The sequence below is a fragment of the Elephas maximus genome, chromosome 5 (genome assembly GCF_024166365.1).
Source record: "Elephas maximus indicus isolate mEleMax1 chromosome 5, mEleMax1 primary haplotype, whole genome shotgun sequence".
Taxonomy (NCBI): Eukaryota; Metazoa; Chordata; class Mammalia; order Proboscidea; family Elephantidae; genus Elephas; species Elephas maximus.
This window is the reverse complement of record NC_064823.1, coordinates 140,201,607-140,223,063: the sequence shown is the minus strand read 5'-3', so window position 1 is coordinate 140,223,063 and position 21,457 is coordinate 140,201,607.

Below are 21,457 nucleotides of genomic sequence, written 5' to 3'. Positions count from 1 at the left end.
CTATTTTTGTTCTTATTTTCTACTTACATCGTTCATGTATTATTTTTCTATGCTACAAACCAAATGACCACAAACTTAGTGGCTTAAAACAACACTCATTTGTTATCTCACAGTTTCAGTAGGTCAGAAGTCTAGGCACAGCTTAGCTGGAATCTATGCTCAGGGTCTTACGAGGCTTAAATCAGGGCATTAGCCAAGCTTGTTCTCTTCTAGAGGTTTGACTAGGGAAGAAATCACTTCCAAGCTCCCTCAAGGTGTTGGCAGAATTCATTTTTGTGTAGACATAGAATTCACGGAGTTTGATTTTTTTTTAATCAAGCAATGAAAAGAGATAGATTAATAAGACGAGAGAGGGCTGGAGAGGAAGAGGAATAGAAAGAGAGGGAGAAAGGGAGAGAGAAACTCTGCTGCCTTGAGTCTCTACCTTTAGGGAAGGCCTGGGTCCTTTTTTAATGAGTTCACCTGATTATACCAGGCCCTAAGTATAATAGATAGCACTTTCGATTAACTCAAACTTAAAGGATTAGGTATATTAATTACATCTGCAAAATCCCTTCATCTTTGCCATATTCTATTGGTTAGAAGCAACCCAATGGAGGGATTTATACATATGCATGACTCTTTGGGGGTCACTTTAGGGTGTGCCTCCCACAGGCACCCCAAAACTGTAATTCTGGTTTAAGTTGGTTTAAGTTCAAATATCTGCTTACTTTCTACCTGCTTGCAAGCAAATAAATAAGACTGGGGGAGAAAGTCACATTTCAAATACCTGCCCAGAAATCTCAAATGGGCATTTATCAATGACATTTCCCCAGAAAAATTACTTTCTCCACTAGAATACTATTTTACTCTATGTCCTCAAACCTCCTCATCTCCCTTCTGCTTACCTTTAGCTAATGCTCATGCCTCATGTTTCACAAAAAGCTACCTCATCATTCCACTATCTAGTCTACCAACTCTCCAGCATCTGTACCCACTCTGCCTTCTGTCCTTTCTCTGCTCCAGCTGAAGGCCAAACATTTCCACTTGTGTCATGCATCCCTTCCCATGGGTCACTTTCTCAAGGACTTCATCCTGTCAGCTCTTGCTTCTGTATCAATTTATTCCTCTACCCTGAAAATCACTTATCTTAAAACCAATCTCTCAGCATTGTTTTGAAATTCTTCTATAAATCTAAAATTATTCCAAAGTAAAAAAATTATTAGAAACAAACAAAATAATCCTCCTTGTCTTGATATTTCCTTTTGGTTATTCCTTACTGTTCTGTTTCTTTTCACACCAAAATTCCTTTAGAGTTGTCTTTGTAACTTGTCTACATGTCCTCACCTCCCATTCTCTCTCCAATTAATCCCACTTTGACTTTTGTCATCTTATCAAGGATATCATTGACTTTTGTTCTTACTATAGGCAATACTCCTTAAAGTGACGTACAATTAACCACTCTCTCTTCTTGGAAACTTTTTCCCATTCTGGGATTCAATGGCACCATACTGAGAGGAGTCAATGGCTTCAAATGGTATAATTAATCTTCGTTCCTTTCCCACCACCACTCCTTTCTACTGTTTTTGGACTTGTGAACAAACCACTGCACATCTCCCTCTGAAGCCTAATGGTTTGTCTAAATAAACAGAAGGTCTAAAGTGATACAGTTCCAGACTGGTGCCCCTATGTCTGACCACCCCCTCTTCAGGTGATCAGGCAGGAAAAATTGCATTGCACTCCGTGCAGTAAAATATACAACCTCTCAAATATAAAACCAGGTAGGGAAAGATCCTTGGGGTTCTTTGTCCAAGGTGTAAAGTGAGGGGGCACACATGGAAGTTTTCCATCCTACTCAGACAGCTTTTGAGCCAGGCAGGACCATCCAAGATGGAACTTTTCATGCTGTACACTGTAATCAAAATGGCTTTCACTATTCCCAGCACTGAATGTGTCTCATGTGTGTACTACTTGATCAGGCTAAATGACCAACCCATAGTGTGGTTGGTAGCACTGGGTGAAATTCTCATCCCAGTACCCTGGTGGTTGCTTGGGACACTTTAAGGCAACCTGCATGTGCAATGCACATACTCAAGTGTTTCTTCACACTTCCCAGTCTCTTCCCAATCTCCTTTTCTGGCTCCTGAGCTGCTAACCAAAAGTTCAGCAGTTCAAATCCACCAGGCACTCCTTGGAAACTCTAAGGGGCAGTTCTACTCTGTCCTACAGGGTTGCTATAAATCAGAATTGACTCGATGGCAACAGGTTTTTTTTTGGTTTGTAAATGTCAAATTACCTCAGAGCTCTATCCCTGGCCCTGTGTTTTCTACCTACACTCTCTCCTAAGGTGATCTCACCAGTCTTATGGCCTTGATAAATACCATAATAATATCTGTCCCAGGACATCCTCCAGGGAGCCAGACTATATATCCTACTTCTTATTCATAGTCATCATTTCCTCTTAGGTATTTAAAAGACATCTCATATTTCACATGGTGACATATAACTAGTTATTTTCCTCCAAAATCTACTCTTTTCCAGACATTTTCTACCTCACTAAATGACACTGTAACTACCTAGTTGTTTAGTCCAAAAACTTATAATTCTTATTTTCTATTCTCTTTCCTTCACACCAATACATAATCCAAATGTAACCACTTGTTAGATGGTCCATCCCTGGTCCTCCCAATTAAAGCAGTACTATACCTATTTATATTTACACCTCTTTATACTTTTGGTAGAAGGTCAATAAAACTGAGGAAAACCCTCAATAGCCACAACAATGGATTTAATGATCAAGAATATACCAATGATCAAGAAGTTGACATAGTACTGGGCAACTTTTTTCTGTGTTATACACAAGGTTGCTGACTTACTAAAAAGAATGACATCCTTGCATTCTCTCTCATGTGACCCTAGTTTATCTTTTCCAATCTTTTACCTGTCTCTAAAATTCTTATTAATTGTCTTTTTTTATTTTTTTCTGATCTGTACCCCTTGTTATGTATTGAATTGGGTCCCCCAAAAATGTGTCAACTTGGCCAGGCCATGATTCCCAGTGTTGTTTGGTTTTCCACCATTTTGTGATCTGATATGATTATTCTACGTGTTGTAAATCATAACCTTTATGAAGTTAATGAAGCAGGACTCAATCTATAGGATTAGGTTGTATCTTGAGTCAATATCACGAGGGATATAAAAGAAAGAATGCAGCAGAGAGGAGAAAGACCTCATATGACCAAGGAAGAAAAGCCGGATGTGAAGCACATCCTTTGACCCTGAGTTCCCTGTGCTGAGAACCTCCTACACCAGGGAATATTGATAGCAAGGACCTTCCTCCAGAGCTGACAAAGAAAGAAACCCTTTCCCTGGAGCTGGTGCACTGAATTCAGACTTCTCTCCTCCTAAACTGTGAAAGAATAAATTTCTTTTCATTAAAGCCATCCACTTGTGGCATTTCTGTTATAGTAGCACTAGATAATTCACATACACCTCACCCACCAGAATAAAAGTTCTCTGAAGACAAGGACTCTATGGTATTCTCCAAATAAGGAAACTGCAGCTCAGCTAATTTGTTGACATGCTAGTACAGGCAAAAAGTAGTAAAAATGGGTTTAAATAAGTCATATTCCAAGTTCATCTTCTTGTTACTACATCACTGTATTAGCCATCTAGTGCAGCTATAACATAAATACCACAAGAGGATGGCTTTAACAAAGAGAAATTTATTTCTTCACAGTAAAGCAGGCAAAAAGTCCACATTCAAGGTGTCATCTCCAGGGGAAAGCTGTCTCTCTCTCTCAGCCTTCTCATCACTCTTCCCCTGGACTAAGAGCTTCTCTGCTCAGGAACCCCAGGTCTGAAGGATGCACTGTACTCCTGGCACTGCTTTCTTGGTGGTATGAGGTTCCCCGTTTCACTGCTTGCTTCTTACTTTTATATCTCAAGAGAGTACCTCAAGATACAATCCAATCTTGTAGGTTGAGTCCTGCCTAACACAACTGCTGCCCATCCTCCCTCATTAACATCATAGAGGCAGGATTTACAACATATAGGAAAATCACACAATACAGGGAATCATGGCCCAGCCAAATTGATACACACATTTTTGGGGAGACATAATTCAATCTATGACAATCATCAAGAGGAAAACCTCTTACATTAGTAGAAAAAGAGTTTGATTTGAGTTCCATGTGTTTCCTGTATTTGTCAACTTGTGGGTTCTAGTCTCAAGTTTAGTAACTACTAGTTTTCTGGCCTCAGATAAGTTACCTAAACTTTATAGACCTTGGTTTCCTATGTGTAAAATAGGAATTTAATACTGACTTTCTAACTTTATTGTATAAATCCAGATACATATGGTCTATGTTCCTGCTCTGGACTAATCATGATCTAGAACTGGCTCTTATTTGCATTTTCCAGGGAGAATGCACTTGCCTCAAAAACATTTACCATGAATATAAATCATATTGAAGATTTTATTAAAAGGAACAGAGGAAGAAATTTATCTTCCTCATTAAATGTATAAGATTAGTGTTCATGTATATTTATTTTTCTTAGTTCCCACTTTCACTGTTTGTCCCTGCCCCCCCCCCACCCCAAGCAGCCCCCTTTGTTGCCCTTCCTACATGTTGTACCAACTTCCTTGGTTCCATTCTCTTTTCTTTTGAGTTTCATCCCATTCCATGACTCTTCATATTGTGAGAGCAGTTGTACTCTACCCCAAACTCATGCCTCCAGACTTGCCTATGCACAACATACCAATGCTCAGCAAAGTGTTATCCAGTTGCTATATGGAGAAGAGTTCTCCCTCCTTAGAAGGTGTTATATATTGAATTGTGTCCCCCCAAAAGTTATGTTGATGTCATGACCACCGCACCAGTGAATGTGACCTTGTTTGGTTCTCTAAAGCCACTCATCTTGATATTTTGGTCATGGTAGCCCTAGGAAACTAAGACAGAAGACACTAGTGAAGGGTACAGTTATCTGAAATTGTCAGTGGTATTCTTTATTACATTCTTCCTTGTTTATATCTGGTGGAAGATTCTAAGAAAAACCGTTTCCCAAGTATAGTATATGCTGACTGCCTTGATTGAATCTTAGGGCCCAAACTATTTATATACTAACTATGCTGGGACAACAAGTGTAAACCAGGATAAGCCAAATTAAATTCAGACATATTCTCACCCTAATTATAATAGTCATTAAGTCAATATCATATGCTAACACTATTTGGTACATTTGCAATGTTTTAGTGAAACATTCTCCTGTTTTTCTCTTTACTAATTTGTCCTTTAAAAATGTCTTTGCCCATCTTCATATACCAGTGCTCTTAAGTTTTTGCTCTGAGCCTTTTCTCACATAGCATACTCTCTCTCTCTGGATAACTCAATCTACTCTAATTGCATGATTTATCATCTAAATGCTAATAACACCAAATCTTTATCTCCAGCCTATACAACACCCATGATCTCCAAATACATACTTGTATATTCAAAAGCATGTTAGACATCAAGGAATGCTTGCTTATAGACACCTCAATAATTTCTTAACATTTGAGTATTCACAGCACACTAGGTATTATTCTGAAATTTTTACATATAATTTTACCTGTAAAATTTACATTTATTTAAGGTCTGTGATAACTCTATGAGTCTGGTACTATTAATAAAAATCTTAAGATGAAGAAGCAGAAGTATAGAGAGGTAATGTTCCCGAGATCACACAACTAATAAATGGAAGAACCCGGATTCAAAACTTGGGAGTCTGGCTTTAGACCCCATTCTCTCAACTATAATATTTCAAATTCAACATCTCAACACTGGACTCGTTATTTCACTGACCCTCTCAAAACCTTATCTTCCATCTGTGTCATTCATGTTAGTAAAAGGAATGACTCTATTCAGTTGCCCAAGTGGACTACCTGGAAATTATCTTACTAACTCTGTCATATCCAAATAAATCCCCTCAATTCCAATAAAGTCCTGCTCTTTCTACCACCTAATATATCCTTTATTCCAAATTTCCAAAGCCTGTTTACAAAGTTCCTACTTTAACTTGGAGCTCTACCTTTTCTCACCACTCTCTCTCCCTTGTGTAATATTGTAGCCAGACTTAAAAACCTCATGATCTCTCTCACCTGCAGGATTTTGCACGTTTCCTCTGGCCTGGCACACATTTTTCCCCCTAATCCTATCACATTCATGTCTGTGTGTTCACACACACACACACACACACACACACACACACCACCTCCCTAAGTCATATTGGTTAATTAGGTCTCAGATTAGAAATCAATTTTCTTCAGAATTATTTGCTGACCTACTAAGGCCTGGCGAATTGGCCTCCTTAAGGGATCACACAGCATCACATATCAGTGCATATTACCTTGTGATCTAATTATTTGGTTAGCTGCTTGCATCCTCCACTAAACATGCTCCTGGAAGTCTCCACATTTAGTGCAGTGCCTGACCATGGTAGGTATTCAAAGAATAATTGTTGGGTGAATTCATGAATTCATTCTTTTCACATATCCACCCCACCTCTCTTGAATTTATAATACCCAACTCAAACATGTTATACTGAAACTCAGGTCTAAATCAATGGGCAACATTATCAAAAATGTAAAAACAAAAAAATGTTCATTTTTCCTGTTATATTACTTACTGCAGTTTATTTTCTTTCTTTCTTTTTTTTTTTTATTAAGCTTTGGGTAATAGTTTAAGAGGAAAATTGGTTGCTTATTAAACAATTGATATGCATATTGTTTTGTGGCATTGGTTGCCAATTCCACAATGTGTCAACACTTTCCCCTTCTAGACCTTGGGTTCCCCATTTCCTTTCATCCAGCTTTTCGGTCCCCTTCTGCCTTCTCTTCCTTGACCCTGGGCTGGTGTGCCGATATAGTCTTGTATACACAGCTGAACTACGTGTGTTATTGTTTGTTTCATAGGCCAACCTAATCTTTGGACATTTTTTTCTTAATGTTTAAAAATATATTGTACAGTTTCGGTTAAGATGGTGGCTTAGATAGATGCACCAGAACATCCCACTACAACAAAGACACAAGAAACTAAATGAAATGTATACATATCATGATCTCAGATTCCTGAACATAAATTGAAAGGCGGAAGAATTGGACCAAGCACCGACTGGAAGGAGAGATAGAACAAAAAGAATGAGAATGTGGAGATCCACGAGTCACCTGAGCCTGGTGGGCCTGCTGGCATGTCATGGCCATCTTGGGGCAGCAACGAGAAGCATCCCCAGGTGTGAAGCCAAGGAAGGCAACTTCATGGAAAACACAGCTGGAGGCAGAGACACTGCGTAGACAAATCTGGAAAGAAACAAGGTGGGCAGGACACTTGTTGGGTAAGAACAAGCCCGAGAGGGTGATATATGGGAACAGCATACATTTGAAAATAAGGAAATACAAGGAAATGCTACTGGAGTAAAGCAGACCAAATCATTGGACTCTCAAGACAGGGGATAGGATAAAGCAAAGAGTGAATACCTGTAGAGGAACAAAGGGCAAATACAGAAAGGTGTACTTGACAAGCACAGAGAAGGGAGGGAGCTAAATAGTACTGATGAGATTATTTATCGGTGGCAGTATCTGTACATTTGGCCTGGAAACACACATTGAATAGTATAACTATAGAACAACAATTAGAAATTCCCCTCAACTGACCCCATGCTGGCCTCCTTTCCCCTCCTGACTGAGCAGGCTTTGCCCCAACCAGGCAGGTAAGTTGCAGCAGGCACACTCTTGTTACAGACCCAATCACTGATCAGTTACACCCAGCTTCAGTGACACTCATCCCACATCTTATCTGTTTTCGCAGTCTGTGGGCACATGTACAGACTCCCCTTGCCTTTCCCACACGTACTATGATGCTAACCCATGTCTGTGCAGAGAGTCTGCCTTACTCATTTGAATAGCACTGCTTCCCCCTTACTTCGAAAAAGCCCTGTCCTGGTCTCCAGCAGCCACACTAACTGCTCATGCCAAAGAGAAAAGTCCATGCTGTCTTTCAAGAACTGTGGAAGGATCCTGACCACCTGACATGTGATGCCTCATATCAAGGAAGAGACTTTCTATCACACCTTCACACAACCTTCCAAGGAAAGACAGATGCACCTAAAGACAGAGGACCCCTGTAGGTGTACAACCCACCATACTCACAAGTGAGACAAAATCACACTCAGCCAACCAGCAGCACCATATCAGACATGGATAAATATCACAAAACAACAGTAATTAAAACAATACAAAAGAAAGTAGGCTACCCAAAGAGAAGGGGAAGAAGCTATGCTCTTGATTTATCAAAACAAACAAAAATAAAAATAATTAGAACAAACAAATAAATATACAATCAATAAAGAGATAAATGATTTAATTAAATAAAACCTCAATATTTCAAAGATAGCCATCAGCTACAAATCATATGAAGAGACAGGAATAGATGGTTCAAACAAATAAGCACAATAAAGGGACAGAGAAGCTTTCTGATGAAAAGATAATGAAGCCACCTAACACTTAACAAGACTAGTATTAAGCCTTCTCCAAGAGATCAAAGAAAACATGAAAAAAAAAAATCTAGAAGAATACAGGAAAATAGTACAAGAACAAAATGTCAAACTCGACAAAGAAACAGAATCCTTGCAAAAATGACAAACAGAAATTTAGAAACTAGACAGTAAAATAACAGAAATAAACAACTCAATAGAAAGAGATCAACGTAGAAATGAAACACTGGAAGAAAGGACCAGTAAAATAGAGGATAAAACGCTTATTGCTAATTTTTTTTATGAGGAACAAACAGAAAACATTGAAGAAAAAGGAAGAAACCCTATAGGCTATGTGGGACACCATCAAAAGAAGTAATATATACATAGTAGTAATCCCAGAAGAGGAAGAAAACAAAAGTACAGAGAGAGAATTTTATGAAGAAATAGTGGCATAATACTTTCCAAATATCAGGAAAGATAAGATTTCCATTTGAGGAGGTCAATGAAAACTACATAGGATAGATCCCAAGGGAAAATCACTAAAACATATCATAACCAAACTTTCTAGATCTAAAGACAAAGAAAGCATTTTGAAAGCAACCTGTGAAAAGCAAAATATCACCAATAAAGGAGCCAATAAGACTAAATGCTGATTTTTTGTCAGAAACTATGGGTCACGGAGGTAACGGGATGACATATACAAATCCCTGAAGGAAGCAAAAAAAAAAAAAAAAAAAAGTCATACGAGAGTTATATATCCAGCAAATGTCTTTAAAAAATGCGAATGAAATTAGGACATTCTCAGATAAGCAGAAATTAAGGGAGTTTATAACCATCAGACCAGGCCTACAAGAAATTTTAAAGGAAGCCTTTCAACAAAAAATAAATTACATCAGACAACAACTTCAGATAAAGATATGTGATAGCAGCACCCAGATACCAAGCCAGGTAAAGACATCAAAATAGTCAAATAAAGTTACAAAACTGATTACAGGAAATCCAAGATACAAAGATGTAATTTGCAACAACAGTAAAACAACAACAGCAACAAAAGGAAAGAAGGGTGTAGGTATAGAACTTCCACATGGTGAGAATTTAAAGACACAACAGATTGTTTTAAATGTAGGATGTTAAATCAAAACCTTAAGGTAACCATAAAAAAATTGATAAATCTATTCACCAAAATAAGAAGACAAAAAATAAGACTCAGTAAACAGAAAAAACAACAATAAAATTAAAGGAAAAGAAAATCCATACACAAAAAGAACTCGGCAGAGAAAATCTACATACAAAAAGAGCAAAGATACAACTTATACCACAAAAAAATTTTAACAAAATGGCTGCAGTAAATTCTCCACTACCAATAATCACAGTGAATCTAAACAGAGTAAATGCTCCAGTCAAGAGAGAGTAAGCTGCAGAAAGGATTGAAAACAAAAACAAACAAAGAAAAAAATACATGACCCATCAATATGATGTCTGTAAGAGACGTACCTTAGGCACGTAGGTGAAAAATCAAAAGATGGAAAAAAACATACCAAGCAAAAGTAACCAAAAGAGAGTAGGAGTGGCAATATTAATATCTGACAAAATAGACTTTAAGTCAAAATCCATTGTAAGAGACAAAGAAAGATGTTATGTAATGATAAAAGGGATAATTCACCAAGAAGACATAACAAGTATATTTAGCCATCAAATGACACAGCCCCAAAATTTATAAAGCAAACTCTAACAGAGTTAAAAAAGAGAAATAAACAGAGGATTTTTCAATATGCCACTTTCAACAATAAATAGAACAACTGGAATGAAAATCAGTAAAGATACAGAAGACCTGAATAACACTATTAACCAACTGTACCTAACAGACATATATAGAACACACCATCCAACAGCAATGTAATACACATTCTTCTCCGATGAGCATGAAATATTCTCCAGAAATAGACCATATTCTAGGTCACAAAACAAACCACAAGAAATTTTTAAAAACTGAAATCATACAAAGCATCTTCTCTGACGTGATGGTATGAAGCTACAAATCAAAAAAAGGAAGAAGGAAAAAAAAAAAACACATGAAAACTAAATAACACTACTATAAAACTATTGTATCACAGAAAAAAATAAAAAATGAAATTAAAAAAATACTTAGAATCAAATGAAAATGAGAACACAACATATCAAAACCTATGGGAAGCAGCAAAAGTAGTGCTCAGAGGGAAATCCATAGCAATAAATGCCTACCTTATAAAAGGACAAATGTCCAAAATCAATAACTTAACCCAACAACTCGAACCAATAGAAAAGGAAGATCAAAAGAAGACCGAAGCTACTGGAAGAAAGGAAATAATAAAGATCAGAACAGAAAGAAATGAAATAGAAAAGAGAAAAACAATAGAAAGAATCAATAAGACCAGAAGATGGTTCTTTGAAAGGTTCAGTAAAACAGAAAAACCACTGACTAGACTGACAAAGAAAAAAATGAGAAGATACAAATAACTAAAATAAAAATGAAATTGGAGCATTACAACAGATCCAACTGAGATACAGAGGATCATAACAGAATACTAGGAAAACTTGTATGCAGAATATTGAAAGCCTAGAAGAAATGAACAAATTCCTAGAAACACATTACCTACCCAAACTAACACAAATAGAAATAGACAATCTAAACAGATCCATAACAAAAGAGATTGAAGTTGTCATCAAAAAACTCCCAACAAAAACAACAACAAAAAGCCCTGGATCATCAGGAACGGATGGGTTCATCTGGCATTTTTTTACCAAGCATTCAGAGAAAAGTTGACATCAACTTTACACAAATTCTTCCAAAACATAGAAGAGGAAGGAATACTCCTTATCTCATTCTATGAAGCCAGAATCACCCTGATAATAAAGCCAGGTAAAGGCATCACAAAAAAGGAAAATTACAAACCAATATACCTTGTGAATATACACCAGAAAGTTCTCAACAAAACTGTAGTGAACAGAATTCAATAACATAATTAAGAAAATCTTACATCATGATCAAGTGGGATTCATACCAGGAATATGAGGGTGGTTCAACATTACAAAAACAATCAATGTAATTCACCACAAACATAAAACAGTGGAAAAGAACCACATGATCATCTCAATTGATTTAGAAAAGGCATTTGATAAAATTCAACACCATTTCCTGATAAAAACTCTCAACAAAATAGGAATAGAAGAGAAATTCCTTGACAAAATTAAGGATGTATATGCAAAACCAACAGCAAACATTTTTCTCAATGGAGAAAGACTGAGAACCTTCCTTTTGAGAATGGTAGTGAAAGGAGCATGTCCTTTATCACCACTCTTATTCAATATTGTACTGGAAGTCTTAGCTAGAATAATGAGGTAAGAAAGAGAAATAAACCGTTTCCAAATTGGAAAAGGAGTAAAACTATCCCTATTCACAGATGGCATGATCCTATACATAGAAAATACCAAAGATTCCACAAGAAAGCTTTGACCTAATAGAAAAACTCAACAGTGTTGCAGGGTACAGTTTCAACACACAAAGATCAGTTAGGTCCCTTTATACTAACAGGGAGAAATCTGAAAAGGAAATATAAAACTATACCATTTCCAATAGCCCCAAAATGAGAAAATACCTAGGAATAAATCTAACCTGGGAGGTAAAAGACTTATACTATAAAAACTGTAAAACACTATTATAAGACACCTATATAAATTAAAGGACATTTCATGCTTATGGATTAGAAGACCTAACATTGTGGAAATGTCAATACTACTGAAAGTGATCTATAGATACAATGCAATCTTAGTCAAAATTCCAAAAACATCTTTACTGAAATGGAAAAAAAAAAAAAAAAACTAACCACAAGTTTTATATGGAAAAGAAAGAGGCCTCAAATAGCCAGATCAATATTAAAGAACGTAGTAGGAGGCTTCACACTTCTGATCTCAAAGCATACTAAACAGCCTCAGTCATCAAAATGGCCTAGAGTCTTTGAACTAGTAAATTCATTGATAGACACACAAACTAGTAGAATAGAATTGAGAACCCAGAAATAAACCCATCTATCTATGGACAACTGATTTTCGACAAGGGTCAAAGTATATTCAATGGGGAAGAAACAGTCTGTTTAACAAATGATGCTTGAAAAATTAAATACCCACTTGTAGAAAAATTAATCAGAACCCACACCTCACACTGTACACAAACATTAACTCCTAAGACCTAAATGTGAAAGATAAAACTATCAAGCTCCTGGAAGAAAACACAGGGACAAAAATATGGGACTTAGTTAAAAAGAAAAATTAACACAAGTACAAATGCAAGAGCAGCAGAAGACAAAATAGATAACTGGGACCTGACAAAAATCAAACACTTATGCTCATCAAAAGAGTTTATCAAAAGAATAAAAAGACAAACCGTAGGCTGGGAAAAAATCCTTGACTCATATCTGATAATGATTTAAAATATATAGAAAACTTCAACAACAATAATAAAAAAGACAAACAATCCAATTAAAAAATGGGCAAAGGACATGAACAGACACTTCACCAAAAAGAATATTTGGGTGACCAACAAACACTTGAAAAGATGCTTGTGATCATTAGCCATTAGACAGATGTAAATCAAAACTAGAATGAAATGTCTCACCCCTGATAAAATGGCACTGACTGAAAAAAAATTATAATAATACAGAAAACAACAAATGCTGGAGAGTGTGTGGAAAGATTGAAACCTTTATCCATTGTCAGTGGGATTGTAAAACGGCACAACCACTATGGAAAACAGTATGGTGTTTAATCAAAAAGCTAGAAATACAACTACCTTATGATCTAGCAATCCCACTTCTAGGTATGTACCCTAGAGATCTAATAGCAAAGACATGGATAGACAAATATACACCTATGTTCATTGCAGCACTATGCACAATAACAAAAGGATAGAAACAAACTAAGTGCCTATCAGCAGATAAATGGGTAAACAAAATGTATGTGGTACATACACAAATTGGAATACGATACAGCCAAAAGAATAATTGACTGCTCATCTCTGTCTTATTGTAATGACTTGAGAGTTGTTGTGATACTGGAAGCTATGACACCAGTGCTTCAAATACCAGCAGGGTCAGCCATTGTGGAAAGGTTTCAGTGGAGCTTCTAGACTGAGACAGGCTGGGAAGAGGACCTCGTAATCTATTTCTGAAAGAACTGGCTAGTGATAACTTAATGAACAGCACCAAACATTGATATATGAGCCCCTCAGGTTGGAGATCACTTAAAATACGACTGGGGAAGAGTTGCCTCCCCAAATTCAGAACTGACTAGATAGTACCTGACAACAACAACAGCATATGTATATTCATATACATGTATGTGTGTGCATGTGTGTGTGTATGCATATAAATTCATATATATATAATGAAGCACATAGGAGGCACAGTTACAGATACTTCTAAGATGTAATTGAACACCTTGCAGGATAGATTTTCTGGATTTGAAGGTTTAGAATCATAACCTGGTGGAAGAGCTCAGTCAATTGGCATAACATAGTTCAAAAAATTTATGGTCTACATCCTAGTCTTGTGAGTAGTGTCTGAGGTCTTAAAAGTTTGTGAGAGGCCAGCTAACATACAACTATTGGTCTCTACTCATCCAGAACAAATGTGATAGAAGGTAGCTCAAAACTCAGAGAAGAAATTAGTCTACAAGACTGTGTACATGAACGATGGCCTCATCCACCATGAGACCAGGAGAACTAGATGTGGCCCAGCTACAACTACTGACCATCTGATAAGGGCCACAACAGATGGATTCTGAGAGAACAAGGAAAAAATGTGGAACAGAACTCAAATTCCTAAAATTTCCAGAGTTACTGAACTGGTTGAGGCTCCATCCTGAGATACTCTTTAAACTTTAAACCAAAACTATACCTTGAGGTCACTTTTCAACTAAATAATAGGTTTGCTTGCAAAATAAAGAATATCACCCATGAGCACTGCACTCTCTTAAAAAATTATCTGTATGACAAAATCATGGAAAAGATAGAGAAAACGATGGAAGAATTCAGGAAAATAATACAGGAGCAAAATGTCAAAACAAATAAAACAGCAATTAGAAATTCCAAAGATAAGCAACAAGATTTCAGAAACTGACAGTGTCATAGAAGGTTTGAGGAGCAAATCTGAAACAATGGAAGACAAGATAAAAGAGAGACAGAGCTTGACAGAATAGATTAAAAAACAAGACCCAGCAATATATTGTCTACAAGAGACACATCTAAGAAACAAAGACATAAACACATTAAAAATCAAAGGATGAAAAAAATATATATATATATCAAGAAAACAGCTAAAAAAGAGCAGGGATGGCAATACTAATTTCAGATAAAATAGAATTTAAGACAAAATCCCCCATAAACGACAAAGAAGGGCACTATATAATGATTAAAGGGACAGACTGCCATGAAAACATAACCACAATAAATACACATCCAATGGTGGGACTCTAAAATACATAAAACAAACTTAAACAGTACTGAAAAGAGAAATTGACAGTTCCACAATAATAGTAGGAAATTTTAACACACCACTTTTGATAAAGGACAGAACGTCAAAAAAGAAACTCAACAAAGATACAGAAAATTTAAAGGCCCCAATCAACCAACTTGACCTAATAGCCATACATAGAACACTTCACCCAACAGCAGAAAAGTATGCATTCTTTTCCAATGCACATGGAATAGACCACGTCTTAGGCCACAAAGCAACCCTCAACAAATCCAAAACACTGAGATAATACAGAATATCTTCTCTGATTAAAATGCCATAAAAGTAGAAATTAATAACAGGAAGAACAAAAAAATCAAATACATGGAAACTGAATAACACCCTGCTTAAAAACACCGAGTAACAGAAGAAATCAAAGATGGAATCAAAAAAATCCTAGAATCAAGTAAGAATGAAAACATGTCATACAAAAACATTTGGGATACAGCCAAAGTAGTGCTCAGAGGTCAATTTATAGCAATAGATGCACACATCAAAACAGAAGGGCCAAAATCAAAACATTAGCTATACAACTTGAACAATTAGAAAAAGAACAGCAAAAGAAGCTCACAGCCACCTGAAGAAAGGAAATAATAAAGATCAGAGCAGAAATGAGCAAAAATAGAGAATAGAAAACAATAGAAAGAGTCAACAAAACCAAAAGTTGGTTCTTTGAAAGGATCAACAAAATCAACAAACCACTGGCCAAACTGACAAAACAAAAACAGGAGAGGATGCAAATAACCCAAATAAGAAATGAAATTGAGGCGATTACAACAGACTCAAATGAAATAAAAAGAATCATAACAGAGTATTAAGAAAAACTATATGCCAACAAATTTGAAAACCTAGACGAAATGGGGAAACCCTGGTGGCATAGTGGTTAAGTGCTATGGCTGCTAACCAAGAGGTCAGCAGTTTGAATCTGCCAGGCGCTCCTTGGAAACTCTATTGGGCAGTTCTACCCTGTCCTATAGGGTCACTATGAATTAGAATCGACTCAACGGCAGTGGGGTTTTTTTGGTTAGACGGAATGGAAAATTTCTGGAAACACATAACCTACCCAAACTAGCACAAACTGAATTTGAAAATCTGAACAGACCCATAAGAAGAGAAGAGATCAAAAAGTTTAAGAAAATAAATAACTCCCCCCTCCCCCTCCCAAAAAAAGCCCTGGGCCAGATGGCTTCACTGGAGAATTCTACCAAACATTCAGAAAAAAGCTTACACCAGTACTACTCAAACTATTTCAGAACATAGAGAAGGAAATGTATACTTCCAAATACAGCATAACTTGATACCAAAACCAGGGAAAGGCATCACAAAAAAGAAAATTATGGACCAATATCTCATGAATATAGGTGCAAAAATTCAACACACCATGACCACTGGGATTCATATCAGGTATGCAAGAATGGTTCAACAATAGAAAATCAATCAATGTAATCCATCACATAAATAGAATAAGAGAATCACATGATCATCTTAATTGATGCAGAAAAGGCATTCAACGAAGCCCAACACCCATTCCTGATAAAAACTCTCAATAAAATAGGTATAGAAGAGAAATTCCTAAATATAATAAAGGGCACCTATACGAAACCAACAGTTAACATCACTCTTAATGGAGAGAGGCCAAAAACATTCTCCTTGAGAGCAGGAACAAGACAAGGATGCCCTTTATCATCGCTCCTGTTTAACATTGTGCTGGAAGTCGTAGCTAGAGCAATATGGGAAGAAAAGAAATAAAGAAACCCAAATTGGTAACGAAGAAGTAAAACTCTCCCTAATTGAGGAAGGTATGATACCATATATAGAAAACCCAAAAGACTCCACGAGAAAATGACTGAAACTAATAGAAAAATTCAGCCGACTAGCAGGATATAAGATAAACATACAAAAATCAGTTGGATTTTAATACAACAATAAAGAGAACTATGAAAAGGAAACCAGGACAACAATACCATTCATAATAACCCCTAAAAAAATGAAATACTTAGGAATAAATCTAGCCAGGGACATAAAAGACCTATACAAAGAAAACTACAAGATGCTACTCCAAGAAACCAAAACAGACCTACATAAATGGAAAAATCATACCACACACATGCATAGGTAGACTCAACATTGTGAAAATGTCAATTCTATCCAAAGCAATGTAGAAATACAATACAATCCTGATCCAAATATCAACAGCATTCTTTAAAGGGATGGAAAAACCAATCATTAAATTTATGTGGAAAGGGAAGAAGCCCTGGATAAGTAAAGTACTATTGAAGAAGAGTTAAGTAGGAGCCCTCCTACTACCTGACCTCAGAAACTACTATACTGCAAAGGTAGTCAAAATACCTGGTACTAGTTTGCTATGAGTTGGAATTGAATTGACGGCAATGGATTAGGTTTTATTTTGGTATAATAACAGACACATTGACCAGTGGAACAGAATTGATAACCCAGATATAAATCCATCCACCTACAGTCACCTGATCTATGACAAAGTTCCAAAGTCTATTCAATGGGCAAATGCCAGTCTTTTTAACAAATGTGCTGGTAAAACTGGACGTCATCTTCAAAAAAATGAAACAGGTCCATACCTCACACCATACACAAAAACTAATTCAAAATGTATCAAAGACCTAAAACCAAAAACTATAAAGATCATAGAAGAAAAATCAATGCTAGAGGCTCTAATACACGGCATTAACAGGATACAAACCATAACTAACAACACACAAATTCCAAAAGATAAGCTAGATATCTAGGATCTTCTAAAAATTAAACACTAATGCTCATCCAAAGACTTTACCAAAAGAGTAAAAAGAGAACCCACAGACTGGAAAAATTTTTTTCAGCTATGACAAATCTTACAAAGGTCTAATCACTAAAATCTATAGGAAAATCCAACACCTCTACAACAAAAAGACAAATAATCCAATTAAAAAATGGGCGAAGGATACGAACAGACACCTCACCAAAGAAGACATTCAAGTGGCTAACATATACATGAGGAAATGCTTGAGAACACTTGTCATTAGAGAAATGAAAATCAAAACCATAATGAGATACTATCTCACCCCAACATTACTGGCATGAATTAAAGAAACAGAAAATAACAAATGTTGGAGAGGCTGTGGGGAGATTGGAAATCTTATGCATTTCTAGTAGGAATGCAAAATGGTACAACCATTTTGAAAAAAAGATTTGGCACTTCCTTAAAAAGCTAAAAATAGAAATACCATATTATCCAGCAATCCCATTCCTAGGAATATATCGTAGAGAAAGAAGAGCAATCACACAAAGAGACATACACATCCATGTTCATTGCAGCATTGTTCAAAATAGCAAAAAGATGGAAACAACTAAAGTACCCATCAACAGGTGAATGGATAAACAAACTAGGGTACATGCAAGCAACGGAATATCCCTCAAAGATAAAGAACGACGATGAACCTGTAAAACATCTCACAACATGGATGAATCTGGAAGGCATTATGCTGAGTGAAATAAGTCAATCACAAAAGGACAAATATTGTATGAGACCACTACTATAAAAATTCATGAAAAGATTTACATACAAAAAGGAACAATCTTTGATGGTTTTGAGGGAGGAGAGGGGTGAAGATGGAATAACACTAACTAGACGATAGGTAAGTGATAACATTGGTGAAGGATGAGACAGTACACAATACTGGCGAAGCCAGCAGAACTTGTACAAGGCAAGGTCATGGAATTTCCATAAACACATCCAAACACACTGAGAGACCAAATTACTGGGCTGGGGGCTATGGGACTATCGTCTTGGGGACCATCTAGCTCAATTGGAATGACATAGTTTACAATGAAAATGTTCTACATCCTACTTTGGTGAGTAGCACCTGGGGTCTTAAAAGCTTGTGAGCAGCCATCTAAGATACTCCACTGTTCTCACCTCATCTGGAGTAAAGGAGAATGAAGAAAACCAAAGACACAAGGGAAAGATTAGTCCGAGAAACTAACGGACCACAAGTACCACAGCCTCCATCAGACTGAGATGGTCCCTGGCTACCACCACCGACTGCTCTGACAGGGATCACAATACAGGGCCTGGACAGAGCTGGAGAAAAATGTAGAACAAAATTCTAACTCACACAAAAAAAATCAGACTTAGTGGTCTGACAGAGACTGGAGAAACCCCAACCTTATGGCCCCTGGATACCCTTTTAGCTCAGTACTGATGTCACCCTAGGATTCAACCTTCATCAAAAGATTAGATAAACCCAGTGCCGTCGATAGGCCCATAAAACAAAATGAGAATAAATAGGCAAACCAGCCCAGAGGCAAGGACAGGAAGGCAGAATGGGACAGGAAAGCTGGTAATGGGGAACCCAAGGTCGAGAAGGCGAGAGTGTTGACATGTGAGGTTGGCATCCAATGTCACAAAGCAATATGTGTATTAATTGTTTAATTAGAAACTAGTTTGCTCTGTAACATTCATCTAAAGTACAGTAAAATAAATAAATAAATAAATATATTTAAAAAAATTATCTGTATGAGACTAAAGGTAAAAAAATTACTTGAAAAACAAAACAAAACAATAAGAAGTTAAGGAAGCAGGGAAACTAGATCACCGGAAAACAGAACAACCAGAACAGAAATAGTGAGAATGTTCATGCATTATGAGAATATAACAAATGTCACTTAATAAGTTATGTAAAAATTATTGTATGGGAACCTAAACTGCTGTGTAAACTTTAACTGAAAACACAATAAAATATTATTTATACATAATCCATTGTCATTGAGTCAATCCTATTCATAGCAACCCTACAGGGCAGAGAACTGCCCTATAGGATTTCCAAGGAGCGGCCAGTGGATTTGAACTGCTGACCTTTTGGTTTGCAGTGGAACACTTAAAACTGTGGCACCAGGACTCCACTATATACATACATACATACAGATACATATATATCCATTAGATATACATATATCCATTAGATATATTGTATAAATCCATTAGATATATATACATACCCATTAGATACATATATATCCATTAGATATATATATATCCATTAGATATGTATACATATCCATTAGATGAATATATATACCCATTAGATAAATATATATATCCATTAGATATATATATTCATCCAATTCATTCATCCATTAGATATATATATTCATTAAATAAATATATATATGCATTAAATGTATATACATCCATTAGATAAACATATATATCCATTAGAGACATATATATAGCCATTAGATATATGTATCTACTATATATATATCCACTCTCTATATATCCACTATACATATATATACACTCTTTGTATATATATTTTCCTTCCAAGATGGAAGGAATACACAGAGCCATTATACCAAAAAGAATTAGTCGATGTTCAACCATTTCAAGAGGTAATATATGAAGAGGAACTGATGGTACTAAAAGAAGAAGTCCAAGTTCCTCTGAAGGCATTAGTGAGAAACAAGGCTCCAGGAATTGATCAATATCAATGGAGATGTTTAAACAAACAGATGCAGCGCTGGAGGTGCCCACTCATATATGCCAAGAAATATGGAAGATAGCTTCCTGGCCAACTGACTGGAAGAGATCCACACTTATGCCTATTCCCAAGAAAGGTGATCCAACCGAATGTGGAAATTATAGAACAATATCATTAATATCACATGCAAGCAAAATTTTGCTGAAGATCATTCAAAAGTGGCTGTAGCAGTATGTCGACAGGGAACTGCCAGAAATTCAGGCTGGTTTCAGAAGAGGATGTGGAACTAGGGATATCATTGCTGATGTCAGATGGATCCTGGCTGAAAGCAGAGAATACCAGAAGGATGTTTACCTGTGTTTTATTGACTATGGTAAGGCATTCTACTGTGTGGATCCTAACAAACTATGGATAACACTGCAAAGAATGGGCATTCCAGAACACTTAATTGTGCTCATGAGGAACTTTACATAGATCAAGAGGCAGTTGTTTGGACAGAACTAAGGGCTACTGATTGGTTTAAAGTTAGGAAAGTTGGTTTAAAGCGCATCAGGGTTGTATTCTTTCACCATACCTATTTAATCTGTATGCTGAACAAATAATACTAGAAGCTGGACTATATGAAGAAGAACAGGGCATCAGGATTGGAGGAAGACTCATTAACAACCTGCATTATGCAGATGACACAACCTTGCTTGCTGGAAGTGAAGAGGACTTGAAGCACTTAATAACGAAGATCAGAGACCACAACCTTCAGTATGGATTGCACCTCAACATAAAGGAAACAAAAATCCTCACAACTGGACCAATGAGCAACATCATGATAAATGTAGAAAAGATTGAAATTGCCAAGGATTTCGTTTAACTTGGATCCACAATCAACACCCATGGACGCAGCAGTCAAGAAATCAAAGGATGCATTGCACTGGG